The sequence below is a fragment of the Neomonachus schauinslandi genome, chromosome 9 (assembly GCF_002201575.2).
Source record: "Neomonachus schauinslandi chromosome 9, ASM220157v2, whole genome shotgun sequence".
NCBI classification, from domain to species: domain Eukaryota; kingdom Metazoa; phylum Chordata; class Mammalia; order Carnivora; family Phocidae; genus Neomonachus; species Neomonachus schauinslandi.
In genome coordinates this window covers 139,275,269-139,284,682 of record NC_058411.1, presented here as the reverse complement: position 1 = coordinate 139,284,682, position 9,414 = coordinate 139,275,269, and positions in this window count along the sequence as shown.

Here is a 9,414-nt window from a genome sequence, read left to right as displayed (position 1 = left end):
CCTGCTCGGCGGGGAGTCTGCTTCTCCCTCTGACCCTCCTCCCTCTCATGCTCTCTGTCTCCCATTCTCTCTCTCAGATAAATAAATAAAAAATCTTTTAAAAAAATAAAATAAAATAAAATAAAATAATAAAGTGTATTTATGTCCAGCCAAGAGCTTTCAGGATACTTAATAGTGAAGCACTAAAGCACTTCCGAGGGCTGGGTCTTAGTGGGTCTGCTTCTTAGTGTCCTAAGACCAAGGAGTCCTTGCCTTGAGCATAACTAATGGAATCAGAAAACAAAGGGCAGCAAGCATGGCTGCTATTATTCGATGATGTCTGGATGTTCTGGGAAGTGCAATGAGACATGACTTAGAAATGAGAGTACAGACACGGGGCCTGGAGCTAACATTTATCATTAATAGCAGGCAATATAGCTTCTATCCAAGATACTTAGAAATCAACTCAAAAGATACTACGATAAAAGATTTCTCTAAAGTGACCAGATTCAAAGCAAAGCAGCAGTACTGTACACTTGGACAACACAATGACAAAAATCACCCTAAGTGACAGGTACTGGGTAGGCCCTTATATGGAACCAAATTTCCCCAGACCTCGCCTGGATCACCATGGTAGTCGGAACCCACATTTTGCTGGCTTTACCCACTCTACCAATGCAGGCCTTTGGCCTCCCACGAAGCTTCATCCAGTGGCCTCTGGGAGTATCTGAAGGTGGGTCTGAAGTGAGGTAGTGAGGTCACCCCATCATTATCCTTGTCTCTGGGGCCCTGGCACTGACTCCTGGTGCTGGGAAGCTGAGGCCCCAGAGTCCTCAGGGTGCCGAAGGGCTCTGGGCTCCAGGCGAGTGGGGGAAAGGCACACTTCCAGGGTGACCAACCATGTCTCAGCTCACCCAAGACCCTCCCAGTTTTAATACTGAAAGTCCTGCATCCAGCGAAACCCCCAGTCCCAGGCAAACCAGGCTGGTCAGGCACCTTAAATTTCCTTCACACACACACACATACGATGTGCCACATTGTCTCCTAGGCCCTGAAGCCACACTCTCTGTGCCCTGCATCTCCCAGAGTTTATATCTGGGCAAAGAACCCTTCCAACTTCAGTCCACAGAGTTTCTCTTGGGTATTCAGCTCATGCCCACCCTGGGCAGAAGGGAAAGACACCAGAGCCCTGTGGCTTACCCCCTTCTCCCTCACACAGTACCCATGTTCCTTCCCTCTCCTTCCACCATTCTGCCACAGCTTAGGCTAAACCTGAGTTCACACTACACGGAAACATCCCTATCTAAATCTCCCCAAAGCCCTGCGAGGTTGGCATTATCATCCTCACATCTTTGGAAAGGAAATGGAGGCTCAGAGAGGTTAAGTAACTTGTCCCAGGTCACACAGATAGCATATGGCACAACCAGGTTTCAAACCGTGCCCTGTCTGACCCCAGAGGCCAACTTGTCCCTCCCGTACAAGAGCTTCCACGAAAATAAAGCCTGCTAATAACAAGTTATGTACGGGAAACTGAGGAGCCAAACATCCTTGATGCTTGAGAAGCAGAAAGTGAAATATGATATTCCCCAGAGTAACTGGGGGCTGCTCCATTCCCAGGATAAATGTGAGGCTAAATGCAAAGCAGCACTCTGGTTACCAAAAGTATTTGGGGCTTTTTAAATGGCAGCCACGATGATCATGAATCACTCTTCTTAAAGCTTTTAATCCAAAGTCACCCTCCTGTCCCCTGCCTCCTCTCCTGATTCATCCAGCTGCTTCTGCTGGCCTGAATCACCCTCCGGAGCTATGGGTCGAACCACCCCCACCCCATCCCCCCAGTCCAAAGGGAAAATTGTCATTCTCTTCTCTGGAGAATTGTGTCCTATGTGTCCCCAAGCCTGTTTGCAGGGGAAAGAAGACTCTGGAGGGGGGAAGATTCTGGCCTAAATAGCTGTGCAGCTGGAAAAAGTCAAGGTAACAGGCCAGGCCTCATCATAACCAGGGTTCCAGATTCATTCCTTCATGTGCAAACTCTACAGAGCATCCGGCATGTGTAGGCACTGGGTTGGATACCGAGGATACAATGATGACAAAAGAGCCCCCGCCCCCACAGAGCTCATAATCTGGGGTGGGACGCAGGCATCACTCAACTCCACAGGAGTATAATTACTAGTTCATGAGTGCTGTGATATCCAAGGAGCTCTGAGAGTATATCACAGTAGGAAATGACTTAACCTTGGACAGAGGAGAATAAGCACCAGGAAGTTTTCCCTGAGCTGAAACATGAGTGGAGAGCTGCTTCTCTTGCCTGGCACCCACTTGCCCTCCTTAGAATCATACCGAATTTTCCTCTGGGAAACCGGTCACCCCTAGTATCAGCTCAAATTATTTGGGTAGAACATTTAGCAGGTGCCACTTCCCTGACCACAGACATTGATTTAGAGATAGGCACATGAGCCAATCCAGAGTTAATGAGTATTGGTGTTATTGGTTGAGCCCTTGATCAAGCCATACCTGAAGTCAGAACTATGCTGGGACTTTTCAGCTCTAATAGCCAATGACTTCTGCTTTTTGCTTAAGTCTCTTTGGGTCCGGTTTTTGGTGTCTTGCAACCAAGTGTCCTACCTGGACTAGGAAGATGAGTCAGAAGTAACGAGATAAAAAATATAGGAAGGAACATTCCAGGCAGAAGTAAGAGAAAGCACAGAGTACAAAGGCCCTGAAGTGAGAGGAAGAATCAGGGTATATTCAGGAACCGAGTCCCTTCTAGGCTTCTGGCCACTATGCTAAAGCTCCTTCTTTTTAAAAAAAAAATTTTTTTTTTTTTTTTACAGAGAGAGAGACAGCTAGAGAGGGAACACAAGCAGGGGGAGTGGGAGAGGGAGAAGCAGGCTTCCCGCGGAGCAGGGAGCCTAATGCAGGGCTCAGTCCCAGGACCCTGGGATCATGACCTGAGCCAGAGGCAGACAGTTAACGACTGAGCCACCCAGGCGCCCCCTAAAGCTCTTTTATAATAATTTTCCTTTAAGCCTTCACACCAGTGCTCTGGGATAGATGTGTTATCACTCCTATTTTACAAATGAGTAAACTCAAGCCCACACAGGAAAGGTGACTTGCCTACTGTCACAGAAAAAGGACATAAACCCAAGCCTCCCTGACTCTGAAATCCATGCTGTGGATCCACAACGACCTTGGCCCTTTCCCTCTGTCCCACTCCCAACCGTGAGCAGCTGGTTTCTAGCTGGGTTCAGCCAGTGGAGGTGCTGAGGCCATCAGAAGGCAGGGGGAAGGGCAAAAGCAGTGGTGGGGGTGGGGGTGGGGATGAGGGGGCAGCAGTTCCAGCAGCTCAGCAAAGAGGTGGGTGGGCTCCTGGGGCAGCTTCCCGGTCCCCGGGGAACACCCCTGTCGTGTCTTTGCTCCTCCAGGCCTCCCAACACCTTTGTAACCAATTCCCTCCTTTAAAACTGCTCTGCCTGAAAATCTCCAGCGGCTTCCCTGTGCCTGGCTGGCCGCTGATTGACACGGTCACCGACGGGAGGGGCTGTTACGACCTGCCTCTGTCACGGGCTCCTGCCAGGGTGGTCCGCTGGGGCCAACGAGGAGCAGAGAGGGAGCGGTGGGATCTGACCTTGGCTTCCGTCCGCCCCACGGCACCACAGCAGAGCCTCCTGTGGGTTCCGCTGGGGTGGGGGCCGACAAACTTCAAGGGCCCAGGTAAGCTCTCGAGAATTCCGTCTCCCCCCCCCCGCCACGGACATAAGGTGTGGTAGAGGGAAAAGTCTGCCCAGGCAACCAGAGTGTAATCCCAGAGCTGCTGAGTTAACCAACTCTGGACCCGCCCGGCAGCTGAACTCCTTGTTAAGTGGTATAACAAATTTCTGTTGTTTAAGCTATTTTTATTTTTATTTTTTTTAAAGATTTTATTTATTTATTTGACAGAGAGAGGGAGAGAGACCCCGAGAGAGGGAACACAAGCAGGGGAAGAGGGAGAGGGAGAAGCAGGGTCCCCGCCGAGTAGGGAGCCCGATATGGGGCTTGATCCCAGGACCCTGGGATCATGACCTGAGCCGAAGGCAGATGCTTAACGACTGAGCCACCCAGGCGCCCCGTTTAAGCTATTTTTGGTTGGGCCTTCTGCGAATCGCATTCTACCTTACACACTTGGCCCCCAGATGAATTTCCCTGTCCTTTTTAGAGCTAACATCTTGGGATTCAGTGTCGTCTCTTTTCAAAGAAGGAAAGCACGGCTGGGCAGCAGGGAAGTTGTCCAAGGTCACACCTGGGCGTGGCACAGTCAGGACCCCCCAGGCTGCTGCTGTCTCTCCCATTCCACCCCTTTGCCAAGCCCTTCATACAGAGATGGCGATCAGAGCCGAACAGTCCTTGTTTCTAAGAAATGATTCCATTTCCCACTTGCCTACAGCTTCCCTGAGTTGAAGGGGAGTCGGGGATTGGATAAAGATGAGCCTAGATAATGGTCCACCCTGTAGCCTCCCCGATCTACATCTACATGCATGCCTGGGGACCCAGCAGCATACAGAGTCCGACTGGGAGCAGGACTGTCTTCCCCAGCACATAATCAGCATGCGTGGCTGGCTTCTGTGGGCCCCCCACTACCATGCCGCCAGCAGCAGCTGACCCAGAAGATCAGAAGGGGTGAGTTCAAACAGGCCCCTCTTCCTTCTGAAGTATGAAAGCTTGCCGGTGCCCACATGAAGGCAACAAAGAGCACAGTGAATCCTGATTTCTGACCGACCTTCAGTAGGAGACCAGACTTGTGCAAATTCAGTGTTCTCCTGGCCCACGGGGGCAACTTCAGAGAGTCTTCTGGTGGCTGGCCATCCGAGGGCCAGAGCCTGGGGTCTCTGCTGGGGTTAACCCAATGCCAAAGGTCATCAGGGCACTGCAGGAGAAGAGCAAGGAGAAGGACACCGTCCCTCCACAGAAACTAAGGCACAAAGCTTGCTGGAGAAGCAACCAGAACCAGAGTTGTACCATTATAACAGAGCATTTTTCTTTGTGTTTTCAACCAGCCATGACTATTTAGACATAGAAAAACTAGGCTTTCTCTCCCCTCACAGTGCTTGTTCTTGAACCCTGGAAGACCAGGTCAGAATTGTGAGGTGCCTCCAGCCCAGGAGCCCGCCTTTCCCTCTCCCCTAAACCAGGCTGATGGTCTAGGCTTCCTCTCCGATATCAGACAAGGGCTTTGGTTGCGAGTCATGGAGTCCAACTCTGGCTACCCTAAGCCAAAAAAAGAACTTTGGGGAAGGCATATCGGGATGCTTTCGGCTACAAGTAGTATACTAATGATAGGACTTCTTATCTCACATAACAAGAAGTCGGGCTACAGGTGGTTTGAGGATTGGTTTAGCAGTCCGGTGAGGTCCTTGTGGTACCAGCTTCCAAGATGACCCCCATGATCCCCACCTTCTAAAATCCACATCCTTGGTAGTCCCTCAACATTAAGTAGGGTTGGCCTGGGTAACCACTAGGATACTGCAGAAATGACAGCAGGGGACTTCAAGGCTAGGCCATGTAAGTCATTGTGGCTTCCACCTTGTCCTCACTCTCGATCACCCACTCGGGACAAAGCCAGCTGCCATGTGGAGAAAGTACCCAAAGAGCTCTAGGGAGAGGCCCGTATAGAGGGCACTGAGGCCTCTTGTCAAAGCCTTGTGCATGAGCCATATTGGACACAGATGCACCAGCCCCCATCAGGCCTTCAAAGGGGTACAGCCCTGACCCACAGCTTAACTGCAAGCTCGAGAGACAACCTGGCCGGAACACCAGCTTAGCCACCCCAAAATCGATGTTGGACTGAGGGTTTGCACCCTACCTCACCACATCTATGAAGGAGACTTCATGATTTCCCCAAGCTGCACAAGAGGAAACTGAGGCACAGACAGGACACAGCCAAGATGAGAGACAACAAAGCCCTCCCTTCAAGAATTAGGCTGGGAAAGCCCGCCCAGCTCCGCTAACCCGCATGTGCCTTAGAAACTCCCTGTTCTATGCCATCTGCCCTGGGTGCCCGGCCACCGTTAGTCCTCTAGTACCGGGTTCTGCTAGCAGCTTCCAAATCACCCAAGAGTGGGCCAGAAGGGGAATTCTGACTCCCAGGTTCCCTAAATCTGCATCTGCAGATAACCCTGCTCGTGCCCTCCTCCCTGGCCTGGCAACTCACCCCCAAGGCTCATCTACAGACCCAGGCGGTTCCTGGGCTGCACAGATGCACCCAAAGCCCGTATTTCCAGCAACAGGGATGCTTTGTTAGGAACAAAGTCACCCGGGGCATGACGCAACAGCCCCGGGAGTAGGTAGCTTCCCAAGGTGGCCCCGGAGAAGTCTCTGTAGCGGCAAGTCCAAAACACAGCTGTTGCCAGAAACACCATCTGGGACCAGGTTTCTCCTGGGGGGTTAGGCTTATGCAACTTTTTCTAGGATTTGATGTCCTTTCTCTTTGTGGGCTCTATGTTCACTATTGTGTCAGTGTCAACGGATTCTGCGTGGTCTACCTGTAAGTGGGCAAGAAGTGGCTAAACGACTGCGGGGGAGAGGCAGAGCAGGACAGGGGGGCAGGTGGCCACCATTCCCTTAAGAACCCTTGGCTTTCAAATTGCTTTCTAGGAAGGGAATCATTTTATCAAGGGAAACAAGAGCAGGAACCACTGAAGCCTTCAGTGAGGTGGGAGGCAGAAACTCCCCCAGACTCCCGGGTCGGGGGCGGGGGGGCGCAGCCCTGGAGGCACCTCTGTGGAAGAGGTAGAACATTTTCAGGCCGAACCCCACCTGGCCACCCGCATGACGGGCAGCACACCAGAGCTGGTTTCCAGCTCCCCCCGCCCCGCTGGCATCCATCAAGGCTCTCATCCTATTTCTATACCATCTGGATTAAGGAGCAGAAAGCCCTGCGTAACAGAAGTTTAAACAACACGGACGTTTGTTTTTCTCTCCAGTAAACGAAGCTCAGAGGGAATAATCAGTGATCCAGGCTCAGGTGATCCCAACTCAGGGCAATTTGAATCAGCCGGAGTCAAGGGGTCAGCACCGTCCCCCCAGGCCAGTCCTGAGTGATCCTCAGCCCGCAGCTGCATCTCGAGGGGCCAAGCTGGCTGGCCTCACACTCACGTGCTAGCCAGGAGGAGGGAGGAAGGGAGGAGGAATGTGGGGTGACCAACTCTCCTGGTTTACCCAGGTCTGAGGGACTTGCCGGGACGTGGGAATTTCAGGGCTAAAATCAGGAGCGTCTCAGGCAAACCAGGAGAAGTTGGTCACCCTAGAAGAAGGGCATGGACCCTCCCTTAGGGACACTTTTTGGAAGTCATGCAACACGTCTCTTTCATCATATTGGCCAAAACTTAGTCACATGGCCACGTCTAGCTGCAAAGGAGGCCAGGAAATGTTGATTTTATTCTGGAGGCCATATGTTTAGTTAATCTCTCATTATAACAAAAGAGGAGGAAGCAGTTACTGGGATGAACAAGCAGTCCCTGCTGGTTTCCCTCGCTCATCCGACCCCGTTCCTGCCCCCGGAGCATTTCCTGCTTCTGCTGCACCTCACACACACGGGCTTTTCGCTCAGCCGTGACCTTTATTTTTCTGCTTGGCTGCAGTTGAAATTTCCCTCCAGCCATGCAACTTCCAACTCTTCTGGATATCTGCACCCAGGCTGTCCTAAGTCCAGAACAGGAGGCTTCCATGGACTGCTTCCATGCAAACAGCTCTCTTAACCACCCAACCAAACCACCATCCACGCGGGACGCCAGGCTTCCTCACTGAGGAGCTTCAAAGGCAAGGAAGTCTCAAGGCTTGTGGGCAACACAAAGAGGGCAACAACAACCTTCCCTATCCTCCCCACCACTCCCCTCCTCTCTCCTTCCCTTCCCTTTCCTTCCTCTCCCATCAGACACCAGGCACCAAAGCTCCATGATAAACAAAAGGGATGCAGATCCTGTGTCCAGGAGCTTATAGTCTAGCCTAGGGGCCAGACAGTTAAACAATCCCGCACACCAGATATGGCAAGGACCAGAAAAGGAAATCAGGGTGCTATGGGAGGCCTGGAACAGATTCCCAGTCCAGACTCGGGGATTCGGAGGGCTTCCTAGAGCTGGGTCCTGAGGGATGGGTAGGAGTTGGGTCCTGAGGGATGAGTAGAATGAGCCAGGTGAGAGAAGGGAGTGTTCGAGGACATGGAGCAGTCTGCAGAAGAGCCACAGGCAGGAAAGAAGGTAGACTCCTTCAAGGGCCTGGGAGCAGCTCAGTGGGGTTGGAGCTGGGACAGGGGAGGGGATGTGCTGGGAAGTGGCTAGAGATGAAATGAGGAGTATCCTCAGGGGCCAGGTCACAACAACCCTCATGAGCTGGGATGAAGAGCTGGCCCTTTGCCTAAAAGCACCAACTCAGTCATCTGCTTCTTAACCGCCCCGTTGTCCTTACCCAGCCTGGCTGGTATCCAGGGTGGTATTGGGCAGGTCCCACCATCAACCGGCCTGGCGTGCAGCGGCTGAGAGCTGAGGGTACAGCTGGGCCCCTGGGAAGGTGTCCGGCCTGGCCACGCCAGAGTTGAAGATGAGCTAGCCTGCTCACTGCGGCGTTGTGTGGTGACGGGCCCTATGTCCCAGCCCATGCCACATGCCCACCATTGGGTACACACCCTCTCCCCCGCTTCCCGAACTAGGTCCCTGTTTCCCCACCTCCCTCTGGTCAGGAAATGCTCTGCTGGCCAATTCCAGCAGGACCTCAGGATGGTGGATTGGGGTGGCCTTGGCCAGGGGAACACAACTGGTGGGCACCCACTCCTGGATGGAGGGCACATATAACCCCAACTCTGGGTCACACGGAGCGTCCCATGCTGGTAGCTTGCTGGCAGGCATGGGAGGGAGCCGTGTGGTTAGGGGCTGCCTGAGGGCTTGCAAAGCTGTAGTGGTTTGGCCTATTTCTTTATTTTCTCTAATTCAATTGAAATCTGACTCCAGGCCACTATCCCACTGAGCTAGCAAGAAATTCAATCTCAGGCATATCACTGAGCTTCCCTGCCCCCCAACCTCAGTGTTTTGTCACGGTCCCAGAGTCTTAGTACCAGAGCCTGGGGGTGGCCCCTCTGGTCACGCCAGTGACTGCAGGACTCTCCAGCCTCCCAGCCCTCGTGCCCCTCAGGCTCTAAGGCTCGGGCTGATTTGGATCAGCCTTTGGGGTGTAGGAATTGTGGGGGAGAGCTGTGAGCCCTGTGTCTCAGGTCCACCCTCCCTGAGTGTACCCGGCAGGCACTGCCTTCCAAGGCCTCGTCACCTCCTGGGCACTGCTATAGAATGCGGCATGGAACCTGTCCCCACCCTTCCCTCTCGAGTTGCACGCTTCCCCTTTCCCTTCTGCGGTGAAAACCTCTCCCTCTCCCTCCTTGCTCTTCTCAAAGGCCCACCCTTTCTTCCTTCT